The sequence below is a fragment of the Schistocerca nitens genome, chromosome 4 (assembly GCF_023898315.1).
Source record: "Schistocerca nitens isolate TAMUIC-IGC-003100 chromosome 4, iqSchNite1.1, whole genome shotgun sequence".
Lineage (NCBI taxonomy): Eukaryota > Metazoa > Arthropoda > Insecta > Orthoptera > Acrididae > Schistocerca > Schistocerca nitens.
In genome coordinates, this window is record NC_064617.1 from 260,491,295 (window position 1) to 260,510,811 (window position 19,517).

Sequence of the window (19,517 nt, forward strand, 5' to 3'; positions counted from 1 at the left end):
ACTGTGGTTTCCATTTCACGACCAATCTGATCTCACTTTCGGAATACTCCTCGTATTCCAAATCAAATACATTGTTGTGAACTAACATAGCTGTGAATACCTATTTCAGTCATGAAACGTATATAGGTTGCAAAACTGATATTCAAAGTAGATCGCTATTTTGCTTTACTATTTTTGTTTACGAGGGCTATTCCGAAAGTAAGGTCCGATAGGTCGCGAAATGGAAACCACGGTAAAAATCAAAAATGTTTTATTTGCAACAGTTAGATACACCTTGCAGCTACTTATCTCCATAGTCGCCGACCCGACTTAGACGTGTATCGTAGCGTTGTACCAACTTTCCCATACCCTCGCTATAGAAGGCAGCCGCCAGTGCTCTCCGCCAATTCTCTACGCTGGCCTACGGCTCGTTGTCTTGTGCCGAAATGTTGTCATCATAACCAGCGGTTCATGTGACCTGAGCTGAAACTCAGAGGGAGACAATTACGGGCTGTATTGTGGGTAATCTCACATTTCCATTTGAAAACGATGCAGGAGCATCTTCATTGCCCCTGCAGAATGCGGCTGAGAATTGTCTTGAAGACGAAACAGCACGACAGTTATGTAATGTTAGCTGCATAGCTTCAGGGGAAATTTCTCACCAGGCCCCCGTACTTGGCGGCAGACACTATTTTCTAGACATCTTTACGCACTCACTGCGAGCTCAGAAATGAGAAGAGCGACGTGATGCTAACTGGGGTTATACTAGAGACACTACCCAACACATCTGTGCAAAGCTTTATCGGATTTTCATAGTCGTTTCCATTTCGTGACCGATCGGACCTTACTTTCGGAATAGCCCTCGTATATTTAACGTATCTAAAGAATATTGCATCAGTTTGAGTGCACTTTTTAGTCTTTTTATGAATAGACTGGAAAAACTGATACAGTGTATAATCAATCCTTGCTGGAATTGTTGCAGCACAGACCTGGATATTTCGTGAGTAACAGCATATTTCTACTCACATCTATTCTCGAATGTACGAAAAGTCCTTGTTTTAAGAGCGGTGTTAATGTCATAAACGAAGTAATTAATCATATAATTAGTATGAATAACAATTTGAATGATTTTCTGACTTGGTCTGTACTTGTGCTATATACTGATAAATGTTATGGAACATTTGTAAACATACAAAGTAATTGTTTATAGTCCGATCTTTTTTGTAAAATTAAATTTTGTATCTGTTATCGTAGTTTGCCGAACATTATTCCCCCTGATATGATCTTTTAGAATGTGTGACCTACTTTGTGGAGTACCTACGTAGCATGCATGTGCAGCCTCAGCCAGAGAGGCTGGATTCTCCCCTGTTCGTGATGAAAGCTGAGTTAGTATTTCGTCCATAATGACGAGGGAATCGTGGTAACACGAAGCACCCAACACCATAAACATCGCTAACTCTCATATGGGGTTACGTGGATCTAAAAGAATGTCGACCTGAATGTGGTCTTTTTCTTACAAGGCGCGGTTCTGGTCCAATTCAGTGAAACTGCTTGGCCCACCGAAAACAGCGTGGTGGAACTGACGTGCCAAGAGAGAGCGGGCAGTCATGCCTGCAAGTTCGGGTAAGCAGAACACAACGCGCTGTGAATCTGTCCGTGTGACCAGCATTCGTGAAGCGCGTCTTCTTACCTCACCACCAGCGAGGAACACCGACTTGTTTAAATTTATACATTGCACTGAGTCAGAGGCGGCTATTCTGTCAGTAAAAATTGTTTTGGCTACGTCGCATTAATCTGAACGTTAAGCCAACTTTTCATTCCATCTCTATGTGCCTAAGATAGTGCACAATACCGAATAGAAACAAACTTCGATGTGAAGCGCGTATGTTTCTTTTTTGAACCACCCATAGCGTCATGTATCCTCTCTAATTACTGGTTGTACTAAAACAATAACAAAGCTTCAATATTGCTCTCGACATGTAGAGTCTTGTTCCATAAGAATCAAGGGAGAGGATGTTGTTTGGCGGGCGGTATCCTATTTCTACAACACAACTGGACACATCTATTAACAGGGTTCTTTATTTACAGAAACAGGAAGCAACTTATCTTTCGGAGAGTCCATGTGTTGTGGTACAAGCTCTTCCGTAATAGTCCTCTTGCAGACAATATCGGTATTATAGCTATTACAAACTCTACTTGAGCTATGTGTAAAGTACTAGTCCCGCTATGTACACAACACTGGTCGCAATGTACAGACAGATGCAAAGTTGGAGTGCGAGTTAGTGCGCCAGTGACTGAGCGGCTGAGCTAGTGACTAAGCTAGTGACTGACAGAACTAGCGACGGAGACAGAGTCTCCGGTCAGTGGCGACCATCTAAATACTTGCGGTCGAGAGGACGTTGGCGGCTTGTTGCTTACGAGTCTGTCTTTGGCCTCTCTCCTGATAGGCGCGCATGATCCAGCGCCTACTAACGATCTTCTTGCTACATCTTTTCCGACTGGTGTTCTGGCGACAGCTTCCGCCAGCACGACATATTGACAGAATAAGAAAAGGGTATGAGGTGCTGGTTCTGGAGATGCAAAACTACAGAGCTGAAAGAGAAGCTTCTATTAACATGGGTTTGGAAATACGTGGTTTCCAACTTATGAGACGGACAGTTATGGCTGCCGTCTCTTGCAGAGCGATGGACTTGAGTTATTTATAACTAGTATGTGAAGGATGTCTACATCCTAATGAAACGGTAGTTACTTCACGCCGATAGAGGTTCCGAGCCGCATCCTCGATCATTAACTGGGACTCAAACGTTCTTAAAGAGTAAACTACTGACGTTTCTTGAGCAACATTTTGTATGGGCTTAGAACGAAATGCCCCTAGCAGTCCATCGGGGATCTACGTATATACACTCCTGGAAATTGAAATAAGAACACCGTGAATTCATTGTCCCAGGAAGGGGAAACTTTATTGACACATTCCTGGGGTCAGATACATCACATGATCACACTGACAGAACCACAGGCACATAGACACAGGCAACAGAGCATGCACAATGTCGGCACTAGTACAGTGTATATCCACCTTTCGCAGCAATGCAGGCTGCTATTCTCCCATGGAGACGATCGTAGAGATGCTGGATGTAGTCCTGTGGAACGGCTTGCCATGCCATTTCCACCTGGCGCCTCAGTTGGACCAGCGTTCGTGCTGGACGTGCAGACCGCGTGAGACGACGCTTCATCCAGTCCCAAACATGCTCAATGGGGGACAGATCCGGAGATCTTGCTGGCCAGGGTAGTTGGCTTACACCTTCTAGAGCACGTTGGGTGGCACGGGATACATGCGGACGTGCATTGTCCTGTTGGAACAGCAAGTTCCCTTGCCGGTCTAGGAATGGTAGAACGATGGGTTCGATGACGGTTTGGATGTACCGTGCACTATTCAGTGTCCCCTCGACGATCACCAGTGGTGTACGGCCAGTGTAGGAGATCGCTCCCCACACCATGATGCCGGGTGTTGGCCCTGTGTGCCTCGGTCGTATGCACTCCTGATTGTGGCGCTCACCTGCACGGCGCCAAACACGCATACGACCATCATTGGCACCAAGGTAGAAGCGACTCTCATCGCTGAAGACGACACGTCTCCATTCGTCCCTCCATTCACGCCTGTCGCGACACCACTGGAGGCGGGCTGCACGATGTTGGGGCGTGAGCGGAAGACGGCCTAACGGTGTGCGGGACCGTAGCCCAGCTTCATGGAGACGGTTGCGAATGGTCCTCGCCGATACCCCAGGAGCAACAGTGTCCCTAATTTGCTGGGAAGTGGCGGTGCGGTCCCCTACGGCACTGCGTAGGATCCTACGGTCTTGGCGTGCATCCGTGCGTCGCTGCGGTCCGGTCCCAGGTCGACGGGCACGTGCACCTTCCGCCGACCACTGGCGACAACATCGATGTACTGTGGAGACCTCACGCCCCACGTGTTGAGCAATTCGGCGGTACGTCCACCCGGCCTCCCGCATGCCCACTATACGCCCTCGCTCAAAGTCCGTCAACTGCACATACGGTTCACGTCCACGCTGTCGCGGCATGCTACCAGTGTTAAAGACTGCGATGGAGCTCCGTATGCCACGGCAAACTGGCTGACACTGACGGCGGCGGTGCACAAATGCTGCGCAGCTAGCGCCATTCGACGGCCAACACCGCGGTTCCTGGTGTGTCCGCTGTGCCGTGCGTGTGATCATTGCTTGTACAGCCCTCTCGCAGTGTCCGGAGCAAGTATGGTGGGTCTGACACACCGGTGTCAATGTGTTCTTTTTTCCATTTCCAGGAGTGTATTTACATCTATACTGCGCAGACCACCTTGCGGTGCGGGGGGGGGGGGGGGGGGGGAGGGGAACCTTATTTTCCAATGTCGCTTCCCACCTTTCTTGTTCCAGTCGCGTGTGATTTGTGGGAAGAACGTTTGCTGGTAAACCTCCGTGTGACCTCAAGTCCCTCTAATTTTATCTTCAAGGTCTTTGCGTTAAAAACACGTACGAGGAAGCAGTATATTTGTTGACTCTTCTAGGGAAGTACGCTCTCGAAACCACACTGCGACGCAGAACGCAGCTCTTGCTGCGTCTGCCATTCGGGTTTGTTGATCACTTCCGTGACGCTTTCGTGCTTACTTGTCGAAAATGGAACGAAACGCGTTTCTCTTCATTCCACCTTCTGCACTCCCTCTATCAATCCTGCCGGGTACGGATGCCTTACTAACTAGCGATATTCAAGTGTAGCTCGAACGAGGGTTCTGAACGCTACTTCCTTTGTTGACATGCTACCTTTCCTGAGGATTCTCCCAACGGATCTTAATCTGGCATCTGCCTTTCCTATGATTAGTTTTATGTGGTCGTTCTACTTTAAATCGCTCCGTACGCATACTCCTAGATATTTTATGGCAGTAACTACTTCCGGTGATTGTTCTATAACCCTGTAATCTTACAACAATGGGAATTTCTGTCTATGTATACGGAAAACGTTACATTTGTTCGATTGCCCCTCCCTGCACCAAGCGTCGGTCCTCTGTAGGTCTTCCTGCAGTTTGACACAATTTTCTAGCGCTGCCACTTTATTGTACAGAAAAAATTCATCCGCGAAAAGCCTTAGGGAACTTCCGATGTTATCAAGTTTGTCATTTGCATACAGGATGGTCAGAAATAATCAGAAAAGCTTGTAGGGATGTTGCAGGGTATGTTGTACTGAGAAATAATTGTTAGGAAGAAAGTTAGATACGTTGCGCCGCTTCCGAGTTACTTAGCATTGAAGTTATCCGATCGGGTCATCGCGCGTGCAAATGCAAACAGCTTGCGAGAAGCGGTGTCGCCAAACGTGTTCATCGTTTGGATTCCTCAAACCGAACAAAAGTAGCTTTTGCTCCATCGTTTAATTTATCATTCCCGAAAAAGGGACATTTTAACTGGTAATGAGAATTTCAACAAGCGGTAACTCACAGACCGACAGATGTCTGTGCATTATCACATTTTAGCGTGTGCAAGTGCCTGAGTTTGCGCGTGCAACGATCTGATTGGCCAACTTGAAGGAACTTCTATCTCAACAGGAATTTTCCAGCCTAACCTCCCCTGCAACACTCTTACAAGCTTTTCAGACTGTTCCGACCACGGTGTGTATTGTGAAAAGTAATGGACCTGTAACACTCCCATGGCTTACGCCCGATGTTACTTTTACGTCTGAGAACTCCTTTCCATTGAGAATGACTTGCCGTGTCCTGTCTGTTACAAGTTCTTCTGTCTAATCACACAATTGTTCTGATTTTCCTTACGCTCGTATTTTGTTCATTAGGTGGCAGTGCGGAACTGTGTCGAATGCCTTCCGGAAGTCAAGGAACACGGCACATCTACTCGTATCTCGGTACCTGTGCTACCGCCTTCTGTGCCTCCGGACGAACAGAGCGAGCTAGGTTTCACACGATCGTTGTTTTCGTAACTCGTGTAGATCCCTACAGAAGAGATTTTCGATCTCCAGAAATGTCGTTTTGTGCGTCTGTTCGACGACCATTCTTGAAAATAGGAATTACCTTTTCTTTTTTCTTGATCATGAGACACACTTTGCTCCTTCAGAGACTTATGTTACACTGCTGCCATAAGAGAGGAAAGTCCTTTTGCATCTTCTACGTAGAATCATATTGGTATTTCGTCAGGTCCAGCGGCCTTCCCTGTGTTGAGCGATTTCAGTTGCTTTTCTATCCTGTGGTCACTTGTTCCTATATCAGCCATTTTGTCGTTCGTGCGACGATTTATAGGCGCTACTACGGAGCGATCTTCTTCTGTGAAACATATGTGGCAAAATACATTAAGTATTTCGGCCTTTTCTGTGTCGTCATCCGTTTCAGTGCATTACGGCCACGGAGTGTCTCCACATATGGTTTCTGTCCGTTTACTGCTTTAACACAGCACTAAAATTTCCCAGGACTTTCTAGCAAGTTGGTGGACAGAATTTTACTTTCGAAATCGTTTAACGTTTCACGCATTGCTCACCTTACATTAATTTTGAATCCGTTCAATTTTTGTTTGTGAATCTTTGGGTACATTTACATTTGCAGTGAAGCTCTCTTTGCTTTCGTAGCAGCTTTATAACACGGCTGTCGAAACACGGCGCGTCTTTCCCATCCCTCACCTCACAACTTTGCTCGATACAGTCCAACTTCGTCCCTTGATCCTCAGCGTTGATATTGCTGGAGATGAAACTTTAGCACTGACGGCTCAGGTAATCTGAAATCCAAGTAGAGAGTTTTTCTCACATTTTTGTGTGTTCCTATTTATAGACGTATTCATTGATGCCTAACGTCACTGATTTCCTGTTATGCGCTAACTGAGTCGAAAAGTTCGGGTTTGTTTGTCACCAGCAGATCTAAGACTGCGCTTCAGTCCAGAACTGCGCGACCACTACGGTCGCAGGCTCGAATCTTGCCTCGGGCATGGATGTGTGTGATGTCCTTAGGTTAGTTAGTTTTATGTAGTTCTAAGTTCTAGGGGACTGATAACCTCAGATGTTAAGTCCCATAGTGCTCAGAGCCATTTGAACCATCTAAGATTCTACCTTCACGAGTCGGTTCTCTGATTAACTGTTCAAGGTAATTTTCGGATGAGGCATTTAGAACAATTTCAAACGATTCCCTGTCTTTGCCACGCACCCTAATTACTTGAATCTCCCAGTCTACAGCTGGTAAGTTGAAATTTCCACTTAACGCTACAACATAACCAGGAAATTAACGTGAAATATTCTCAAAGTTTGTTCTCAAATGATGCTCACTATTGGCCCTGAGGCAGGGGTCTATAAACACTCGCGATGATGATTCTTGATCCACCGTTAACACTTGTTTTCATCCAAATTATTCCGCTTTCGGAATCTGTACTAATCTCACTAGATGTAATCGGTTTTTTTTCCTGTCTACACCACCATCGGTAACCTATACAGATGCACACTGGAATCAGAGTTCAAAATTTCATTCGAATTGACATATGGTTTCAGTAAGACTTATCTCCTTAGTCCTATGTGAGGACTGTTGCCATTTATTAGCGACACTAGTTGCAGGACCTTTCCATAAACTAATGCTATGTCAACATTTTCATTCTCCGAACTTCTATGACTAATCTTAACCTGTGTGGATCAGAACACATTTTATTTGGCCCATGGAGAGATTTCTCTATCCCAAAAACAACCACATGTGCACTCCACACGTACTGTGCTATCCTAGTAGCACCTTCCTGCTTGTAGTTCACGCCTGACATATTACGGGGAACCTACAATTCTCCAGCCGATAGCGGACGTCGAGAAATCCGCGTCCAATGTTGTCACAAAATCGTCTGATCTTCTGGTTTAAGGCTTCCAGTCGGCTCCAGACCAGACCGGTTCTGGAAACGGTGCCGGAAATCGATCTCTCCTTCCACACCACGGGCGAGAATAGCAATCTTCACCAAATCAGTCAGCCCTCTATAGGAACCGAGCATGGCCTTTGACCCCAGGTGGCAAGCGTCATTCGTGCCGACATGAACCACGATTTGTTGCCGGGTGCAAGGGTGCACCCAGCGCACTCAATCTCTGTCGTCGGCAGAGCCTCCTCCACATCTCAGAGCAGACCCCCAACCCACCGGAAAGCAAACAGAGTGGACACTGGCCTTCTTTTCCATTAACATGGTCTGCAAATTCCAATGAATATACCGGAACAAACCTTAGTGCACGCTACTCAAGGCACCATGTTAGTAAAGATGAGCCACTTCCTTTGGTTTCATTCTTCTGACTCGAGCGTAACTTTTTTCTTGGCATGTCGGCACTTTTGCAACTCCTCTTAATGGTGTAGCATCTACTCTTACTAGAGTTGTGGAACTAAATCACGTGAGGCAGTTCGCATTGTGCATAGTGTACTTGAGCGTGTTGGGAACACAATCAGAAGCCTGTGTTTTGGTGGAAGGTGAGTACTTCGAATACATCGTGTGAGATACTGAGAACAGTTGGTAAAATATAACAAATGACCTGTATAACGAATGAGCTGATTCAACTGGCCTACTGTGCGTGGCGCTCTCATAACTCGGAAACAGAGGCTTTGGCTTTCAACGTGATACAAGCAACACTTTTTAATTTTACTTCAAAATGCAGATTGCTGTATATTAGTCATTACTTTTTATTCTGTTTGTATTACGCAGCGCACGCCTACAACATGGTCATGAATCGGATTACTTCTTCCACCTTGAATACAGGTCTTCGATTGTCATCGCGTTGCGTATTTCTCACGATCAAGAAAGTCTGTTGTGGGTCTCGTCGTCCGGCAGGCTGGCACAGTGTGTGCAACGTGATTTACTTTTATCACATCAGTCCAGTTCGAAATATACTTTACTTTTGCAAGCCGGTAAAAGTCTTCAGTGCGAAGGTCGAAGAACATCTTAGTTCTTTCTGCCCAGCCGCCCGGGTACTGTGCCGCCGTAATGTGTCTGAGGGCAGGCGGGCCGAAGAACGAGTAAGAGGCAGCACTACTGCGCACGAACAGGAGGCGTTGAGGCGATAGTAACGGCGTAATCCGCCAATGCAGCACGCAGGAATCGGTCTAGCTCTGTCCAGCAATCGTGCTCGGAAGTACTTACAAGGGAACCTCCCCATCGCACCCCCCTCAGATTTAGTTATAAGTTGGCACAGTGGATAGGCCTTGAAAAACTGAACAAGGATCAATCGAGAAAACAGGAAGAAGTTGTGTGGAACTATGAAAAAAAAAGCAAAATATACAAACTGAGTAGTCCATGCGTAGGATAGGCAACATCAAGGACATCGCAAGCTCAGGAGCGCCGTGGTCCCGTGGTTAGCGTGAGCACCTGCGGAACGAGAGGTCTTTGGATCAAGTCTTCCCTCAAGTGAAAATTTTAATTTCTTTATTTTTGCAAAGTTATGATCTGTCCGTTCATTCATTGATGTCTCCGTTCACTGTAATAAGTTTAGTGTCTGTGTTTTGCGACCGCACCGGAAAACCGTGCGGTTAGTAGACGAAAGGACGTGCCTCTCCAATGGGAACCGGAAAGATTTGATCGCAAGGTCATAGGTCAACCGATTCCTCCACAGGAAAACACGTCTGATATATTCTATACGACACTGGTGACGGCATGTGCTCCACATGACAGGAATATGTTGTCGACCCACCTAACTTGTACACGTGGCGAATTGGTAAATAGATTCTTCTACCTTTCCCGATTTAGGTTTTTTTGTGGATGTGATAATCACTCCCAAAAAAGTGATGGAAACATAAGAGTTTGTCACATAAACTGCAACAAATGAATGCAACAGTTTCACAGTCGCACTGTTTTCCCTGTGCTCTGTTAAAACATATGTTTTTAAAGTTTTCAAATTTTTCCGTGTCTAGACCGTCAAATCCTGCATATGTCCAAGCAAATCTGAACATGTCCTGGAATTTTGGAGAGCGAAGTTGATTATTTGTGAGTGCCTGAACTTTGATAATTCTCTGAAAACAAAAAATTAAACTTATCACTCGAGGGAAGACTTGAACCAAAGACCTCTCGTTCCGCAGGTGCTAACGCTAACCACGGGACCACGGCGCTCCGGAGCTCAGAGTATCCTTGATGTTGCCTATCCTGCACATGGACTACCCTGTTTGTATATTTTGCTTTTTTTTTCATGGTTCCACACAACTTCTTCCTGTTTTCTCGATTGATCCTTGTTCAGTTTTTCAAGGCCTATCCACTGTGCCGACTTATAACTAAATCTGAGGGGGGTGCGATGGGGAGGTTCCCTTGTTAGGGTTACAGTGGATAACGACCAACAACGTCTACCACTACAATGGCAATACTCACTCACGTCCGAATGTTAAGATTTCTTCGAGATCGACGAAATAACGTGAGATACGGAAATAACATAAGCGCTGAACGGTGCACTGGCAACACGGACATGTGACACAGTGAGATATAAATAACGCGGAAAAACGGCCGTGAACAGCCGGTAGCACTTAGTATGGGAGGTACCTCTCCGCCAATGGTAAGCAGAACGTCAACATGGGATGTCATGTTTTCGCATGGCAGTAGAGGTAGAGGCACCTAAGATACGTCATCCAAAATACAGGCTGTTTCAAAATGAGTATACGGGTTTTAAGGCTTTGTAGCATTTACTGCATTCAACTTACAATTATAAACAATACACCAAATGAAACAGTATCTCAAACAGTTTTATTTGTATACCTGTGCGCCAAAGCTTAACTTCCTCCAGCTGAGGAAAGAGCCATAGTCCTAGAGCGCATTAAGATGAACACCAGTTACAGTTGCTTCAGCGAAAAAGAAAGGCCCACGAACTTCCCACCAGGATATGTCTCGGAAAAAATTCCATTTAAGGGAGTCTCGTTGCAGCTGTACCATCTCGTGAGGATTTGCTGATCCGCCAAATGATCACATTATGTGTATTCACATTTTTACTTAGGTAAATAAAATGGAAATGCCGTGTGGCTAGGGCCTCCCGTCGGGTAGACCGGTCGCCTGGTGCAAGTCTTTCGAGTTGACGCCACTTCGACGACTTGCTTGTCGATGGGGATGAAATGATGATTATAAGGACAACACAACACCCAGTCCCTGAGCGGAGAAAATCTCGGACCCAGCCGGGAATTCAACCCGGGCCGTTACGTATGGCATTCCATCGCACTGACCACTCGGCTACCAGGGGCGGACTTCACTTAGGTGAAAAATGGACTCGTCATTGATGACGATACAATCCAGAAAATTTTCATCGTTATGCAGCAACATTTCGCTTGCAACTATGGCCCGTAAACCGTAGTCTGCAGGCTTGTAACAACTGCAAACGATAAGCACCTAGCTGTAAGCGTCTCCTTAAAAGTATCCACCCAGAGGTCACTGGAACTTCTAATTCACCACTAAACTTCGGAGCTGATCTCTTGAGGCTACGCGTAAAAGACTGTCCCTCGTGCAATACGTTTTTCAGTCATTTTTTGTGATTACATGCTCTTCCCTTGGAGCACAGTTATACAAACAAAACTGTTTGAGATGCTCTGTCATTTGTTGTATTGTTTATAACTGTAAGTTCTATGCAATAAATGCTAAAAAGCCTTAACACCGATATATTCATTTTGAAAGACTCTGTATGTCAATTTGTAGATGCTGAACTATGACACCGATTTTTTAATGGACCTATATAATTTTTTCTGTGGCTGTGGAAAGGGATTTCAAAGAGTGTTCAGTAACATAAAATGCTTAGAACTCGAATACAAAGAATTGCGCCGCTAATAACTGTCCTGATATCAAGAGAAGAGTTCCAGAAAATGTTCACCCTACCTACTGTACCAAATGTAAACAAATATGTAGTTTCATCTGGACGTACTGGAGCACACTCCCGTCTTTCAGGGTAATTCACGTCTTCGGGAGGCAACCCTGTTTCCTTGTAAACCGCTTGTGTAAAGTTTTCGCGCAGTTAGAAGTTCAGATGTGATATTTGGGATGGGAAAAATGTGGAAACACCACGAGTAATGCACGCATGGACATAAATGGATGTGCTAGCCAACCCTGCAAGTTGCGCTGTTTTATTTGACCACGAACGACCACTGTGCAATTTTCTCAATATGTTGCACGTGTCACTCTTGATCAGAGCAGAGTTCTGTGTACTTGCGAGTAATCTGTGTCGGAGCTAAATGAATTAGAACTTGGGCAAATTGTTGATGCTCATATGGTGGCCGATGTGTTTGGTTTTTCAAGAGGCATCGTATCGAAGATGTATACCACATACAGGGACAGCGGAGAAACATCATCCGCTAAGATACAACGCGGACGTGACGAACGGTAATTGAAGAGAATTGTGACAAAAAGTAAGAGGACGGCAGCTGCAAATATCACTACAGAACTGAATGTTGCAGTCGCGAACATTGTCAGGACCAAAATAACACGAAGGGGGCTCGATGAGCAAGGAACTACTGCTCAAGCTGGAACTCTGAAACCACTCATCGGTACTGTAATTGTCCGCAACACCAGAACGTGGTGCCGTGGTCTCTGCAGAAGAATGTAATGTGATCGGACGTGTCTTATTACACACTTTTTCTAACTTCTGGCCGGGTTTACTTCCCAAAAGCGAAACATGGCGGATGTCCGGTGATGGTTTGGGCAGCTATATCCTGCCATTCCCAGGTCCAATGTTTACTCTGCAAGGTCACGTTACTATCAAAGATCATGTGACCATTTTGACTGATCAGGTTCGTTCCCCATTGGTGACGCTTTGTACCACGACGACAGAGCCCCTGTCTACCCAGCTTGCGTCGTCCAGCATTGGATTGTGAGCACTAGATAGTATTGTCGCATCTCTGACTACTACAGTCTCCAGATCTCAGTATTACTGAGCTATTGTGGTGTACTCTGAAGTGAAGGGTACGTGCTCGTTATCCACCTCTATCTACGTTACCGGAACTTGCCACCGTTTTGTAGGAGGAATGGTTCAGTATAAGACGCCCTTGAATATCATACAGGATCTCTATCTATCCATTTAGAGGCGACTGGAGGCTGTATAGAATGCCAACGTGTATCCTACACCATATTAGGCATGTTAGTGTGTTGTGTTTGTCGTGTTTCCATATTTTTGTTCATCCCCTGTACGTTTGTCGAGCGTGCTGACCGCTCTGTTTTACTGACTGGTCGGTCGGTCGATCTCCAAATATTCTTTAAGAAGGTCTGTAGTTATCTGTACGGAGTGGGCGGAACATTCGCCGTTTTGGTACCACATGGATTTCCTTACGCACAGTGAGGTCTCTTGCAATAAATACGGCAGCACATCTATTAGGAACTGTACATACATGTGGCCATTTCGAGTCACGTCAATGAAATAGGGAGCAAAGACACGATACCTGTAAAACCCGCACCATGCTTTGAGTGACTAAGATCGTTGTTGCTGCACTTTTCTAAGCCAGCAATGACTTTCAACTGACCAGTAGTCTATATTACCAAGATCTATGGCTTGTGAATGATACTTCATACGTAAACAGAACATCTCATGGAATCGTCTCTGTGGTTGATGTTGTCGCAGACACACTTGGAGAACTGTACCTGACTTTTAAAATCATTTCCATGAAATTGTCGATGCAGCGAAATGTGTATTGGGTGAAATGCGTTGTAGCGGAGAAGACTGCGTGATCCACTCAACGTTAGACTGCGTCGTAGCGGCGTGTCGGTTGTTTGTTATCGCTGCTGAAATGTTAGCTGTATTTTTCTCATCAGCTCCTATTCCCTTTTGTTAGGGTATTTAATTGATCGAAATTTAAGTTTCTTGACTTTTTTTATAATGTTTGCAGACACAAATGGTGGTTGCGTGGCAAGGTCCAAATACGTTTAAACATACGAGTACAGTCACACCGCTGTCCTAACAACTTTGCGACATCCCTCATAAACGAAAACCATATGCACGCGTTCGACTGTTGCGTATACTGTGTATACTGTGAAAGGCGAGCCGATTGTCTGATCTCAACAACAGCAGACCACAAATTGGTCAACTTCAAGTGCATAAGTAAATTCACGTATCGAATCTGAGTTATGTATTTCCTTACACTTGATACGTTAGGCAGACGTTTGTAGGACCCATTCTGCTGAGGGTGGAACAGTGGTTTGCGTCTCTGTTACCTTGTTACTATTTGAATACATTCCACACATTGAAAGTCGTCTATGTAAAGTTTCTAGTTTATTTTTGGTGCTCAAGGAATGTGATGTTGAGCTCCGTACTTTCATTCCAGGCGTCGTACTTCACATTTATACTCTGGACATTTTTCAGACAGTCGTTTTCAAAAGTCGATACGTTACGGCACAGAACTTCTGAGTGCAAGCGATGTGATCTTTGGCTGCCAGTAGCATTGTCGTTGCAGTGGAATTCTGTGAGACGTAGGTGAGCGAGTCGGGTGTTGGTCACAGTACCGAGTGATCTGGAAATAGTTTGCAGAGCACAGAGCTCGAGATACACGGGAAGCTGAATTTTGGAAATAAGGTCTGGTAAAGATTAACGTTAGAAGCGTGATGATTTACAGGCAACACTGTTGCTGCATAGCTTGCCTGTGCATAATATGTGTTTGTAAAACGGAAAGTTGTAGTGGGATTTAGCTTCATTGGTTCAAATGGCTCTGAGCACTATGGGACTTAACTTCTAAGGTCATCAGTCCCCTAGAACTTAGAACTACTTAAACCTAACTAACCTAAGGACATCACACACATCCATGCCCGAGGCAGGATTCGAACCTGCGACCGTAGCGGTCGCGCGGTTCCAGACTGCAGCGCCTAGAACCGCTCGGCCACCCCGGCCGGCTTAGCTTCATTAATTCGAGTTAGTTTGTTCTATTCCTCAGACTTGATAAGTAAAGTTACCTATTGAGAAGTTATAGATTTATCATTCCTTTACCACTTCAATAATTATTTTCAGGGTAGAGTGATATTTTCAGTCAGAAGTACTTTTTGTAAAGATGATTGTAATAGTCGGAGAATGATTTCCAGTATACATTTTCAATATTAGTCTCTTTTACATCATTCCTCTCTTTTTCATCATTTCCTCACGAAAATCTGAGTTTTTATTGTCTGCCGCCACATTGCACCGAGTGGAATAAAGTTGCACAAAAGTAAAGATGCAGCTTAATGTGCTTAGCTATGTTGCATTGCGCAAGGAATTTCTTTTATTTAGCTGTTATTCTACTGCGCTGTATTTTTTATGTTAATCACTATCGAGCAGTAGCAAGTTCCCATTGCTAAAGAAAGACACAAATTTGTTAGGGGCAGTTTAAAATTACAGACAGGACACAGTTACATCATTCACAGTAAAGCGTAGCATTTCAGAATTATCGGATTCAATTTACGTAAAGATCAGTTTAGATTCCATTTCTTATGCAGACAGACTTATTCTTGGAGTGCACTGTTACATTTGCGTGTGTGTTATCTAGCGTTTGACATTTTATTTAGTCAGTTCCTTACGTAAATGACAGGGCAGATTTTGGGAAACATTTTTGATTATTTATTCTTTCAAAATTCGTTTTTAATTTCATGAAGCATTTTTATTGTGTTAGTTTTGTGGTTTGGAACTTAAAGCCATGTGATGTGACATAACGCACAGTATGACCGTTTACACCACTGTACAATACAGACTTTCACCGGGCAGCTTATCTATTATACAGTTTTACGTTTTGTAATTAATTTGGTAAATGTTAATTCAAATACAGTTGTACAGTTTGAGATAATTTTGGCGACTTCGTCATATCAGCTAGTGTTTCCGCAATTACACCACTTGTGTTGTGCAGGATTACAACACAGACACACAAACTAATTTAAAGATAGGAAACCAGATCAGTCTAGTTCGGTTTTTTAATCAGTTCACAACATTCACTATATTCAAAGTTAAATGTGTTGTATTTGGATACGTGCTAATAGATTCAGTTTGTTTAATGTTGACCATATAAGACTGACCTTTGCTCTTTTTTTGAACTCACTGATCGACTTTCGTTATGGCGTCTTCAGGTTCTTTGGCACGTGAGCACTTGGCCAATGAGGCACTTAGCTCACCATCCCTTGGCCATGCTTTTGAAAATTTCGAAGGATAATAAAGGTGGCTTTTTCCTATTCGGGTTCGTGACTGTGCTAGAGACAACACGTTCTTTCTCACGGTGCAAAATGGTGTGACTTGTGGCGACTCTGGACAAAAGGTAACAGTTCAGCATTACTAAATGCGGGCGAACCGTATTGGCGCATCGAAATCTACACGGTCCAAATACTGAATGTTGTGGCAGAGTGGCTCTTGCGAATACGATTCAGGGGAGTAGTTTCCGTTCGGTTTATTAATTTAATTTATCTCATCATCGGGTTTAGCAAGTTGGCATTTCATTTATGAAATAGGCTGTCTTTTACACGACTTTCCAAATTACATTGAAGGACTGATCTTTGTGTGGGTGTGCTAAGGACAGGACATGTTTCATGTCAATTTAATCGATGTGGGCTAGGCAGATTTTCAATCAATGAGGCTTGGACTATAAGGGGGCTTAGATTATTATCCAAGTTAACATAAATCTTATGCCTGTTATTTTGAATCCACGGCATTCGTAAATTCAGTTAAATGGAGTACTATTCTTGTGAGATAATATATTGGAGAAACTATAAGGCTGTGGACGCAATCTTTGTGTGAGAGTAACGAACTACATATTTCCATGGCCAATTAAATTTATACTTCATTCAGCACCACTTTTCCTCTTAACGAATATTCAGAAATAAGCCACTCTTTGCAGTATTCACCTACTTCCAGATCACCCAAGGTAACTCACATCACGAACTTCGAGAGGGGAGCTGCACCACATTCTGATTACATGCTTCGTGGTTCGATGGTATTACAGTATCGCCAACGCGTTACATATGAATGCACAAACTTGGACCCATGTCTCATAAATTAGAAAAAACTAAATGTTACGAAGATTCAATCTGGTTTCAGTAGCAGGAAAGTTAACTAGTGGGCAATATTAAAAAACTTCTGGTATCAAATATAGCTTCCGTTGCGCTCTTTAAGTATCGGTGTCTGAGGGCCATGACTGAGAGTAGCCATATTACACTATATTAATTGTGGCTTCTTCATTTTTGCAGGATGGGCAGCTATTATGTGGCACTTAATCAGCCGCAAGTGTTGCACCTTAAAATACATGCAAAACTTGTCACTATACATACACCATACTTGTTATGTAGTTGTTATATTTCGGCTATTATAGAAGTTAAAAATATATATTTGATGATGAATTACAGTTTCAGTTCAGTGAAATTAGCTTTAGTATAATGCGTGTGTATGTATTGCCTGAAGCGACATATGAAAATATGTGCCGAACCAGAAATCAAACCCGTATTACGCGCTTATCGCGGGCGGTCGCCTTTCCACTTAGGATATCTGAGCACGCTCACCGTAGCGAGCCAAACTTCCATACGTCACACACCTATCTATTTCTCCTCATAGATTATTGATTCATTTACCTACATTCGTGATTTTAGAACCACGACAACGACAGGTGATAGACTTTTGTTATCATTTTCGTCACTGGCCCATCTTCGCCTCATGTATATTTTTACTTGATGATGAACCACTGTTCCAAATGCTGAAATTTATTCCTGAAGCTATACTTAACTGTAATAGGTATAGAAGTGCTACATAAAGGAATAAATAGGCCAAGACGGGCCTATGACAAAACTGACGAGGATAGTGTATGACTTCTCGTTGTCTTGATTCTAAAGCCTGCACAGGAATCACGAGATGTACGAGTATGGGTAAATGAATTAATAATCTACGAGAAGAAATAGATAGGTGTGAGCATATGGAAGTTTAGACCGTACACTGATAGCCTGAGAGGTAAGGAGACCGCTCATGATAATCGGGAAAGCCGGGTTCGAGTACTGGTCCGGCATAAGTTTTCGTATGTCGCTTTAGGTAGTAAATCTCAAGCTATTACAGATAAGTTGAATTTTGGGAATAAACGTTAAAAATTACTTTCGTGCTGTAGCGAAAAGGTAATCGCGAATTACTTACTCGTCCTTAATATGTTCTAAATGGCCAGTCTTAACTGCCTCATCCTACACACCGTACACAACGGTTCCCCATTAGAGTATCAAACTGTTCAGCTTTGTAAATCAGCAGGCAACCGTGGTGGCATTGTTAGTGCTGCAGTTATTCTGCCTACGGCGGCAAAAGTGATCAATCAATTTTTGCCCACTTACTGTACTGGCTACTGGTTATTATAGACGCGTGATGTCCTCATGCAGCAGATATTTGTCTACCAGACCATGCCATTATTGTGGGGTACTATAATCCATTAGACGATACCCTGATCAATATAGACTGCAGGAAGAAAATCGCAACACCGAAATACGAGGGCGGTTCAGAAAGTAACGTCCGATTGGTCACAGTGCGGGTTGTGGGGGGAGTAGCGACGCCATCTGTGCGTTCACGCACTCAACAGGTCAGTCGGCATCAAGCCGTGGTCGAGTGAACGTCGTACCTGCGCTAGTTTAGTTTTTGTGGCAGTTTGAAATGTGTGCTGCAATAGAAAACCCCGCCAAATGTGAAGTGCGTGCTGTCATAAGGTTTTTTACAGCCAAAGGATATTCTGCAGCAGCTATTCATCGTGAGCTTTGTGCCGTGTATGGACCAAGAGTAATGAGTGAAGGAGTTGTCCGTGAATGGGTACGTTTATTTAAAAGTGGACGAGAAAACGTTCATGATGAAGAGAGGAGTGGTAGACCATCATTGGTGACTGACGAACTCGTTCAGACAGTTGATGCAAAAGTTCGTGAAAATCGACGTTTCTCAATGTCGGAGTTGTCTACTGGTTTTCCACAGATTTCTAAGACTCTCTTGTACGAGATAGTGACAGCAAGATGCGGTCACAGGCTGGCTCCAGGCACAAGCGGGTGATTTTTATGCAGAAGGAATTTCAAAGCTTGTGAAGAGATACGATAAGTGCCTCAATCGCTATGGAGACTATGTAGAAAGATAGTGCAAAGATGTAGTTGTAAGATGTATATATTAAAATATTTTTATTTAACTTGGTGTACTTTTTTAAATTAACCGGAGGTTACTTTCTGAACGGCCCTCGTATAATCTTTATGCAGACACTACGTTCGCAGAGTCACACTGTAAAAGAAATGTAACTCTGTGCAGCCGAGAGTACAAAGCAGTCTTTAGAAGGTGACGAGAGAGAGCCTGAGCAGTGATGTGTGACCCAGAGAATGCCGCGGTGTCTCCGACTAGAGCAAGTGTCTTCCGGTAAAATTACGAACTTGTCATGTCTACCACCGAATTTGCTCACTTCTGCAGTCTACTCCACAGCAGTGAGATGACGCTGTAGATGCAACTTTTCCCGGCCTACCTTACTCTGACTGTTGGCTTCTAAGTTATCGATACCAAGTGCATTTCTTATGTTATTCAAATGCGTCTGAAGCACCATTCTTCTTCTCCGCTATTTGAACAATATGTACCAAATGCACGCAACGCGCAGCCAGAACCGAATCACATAG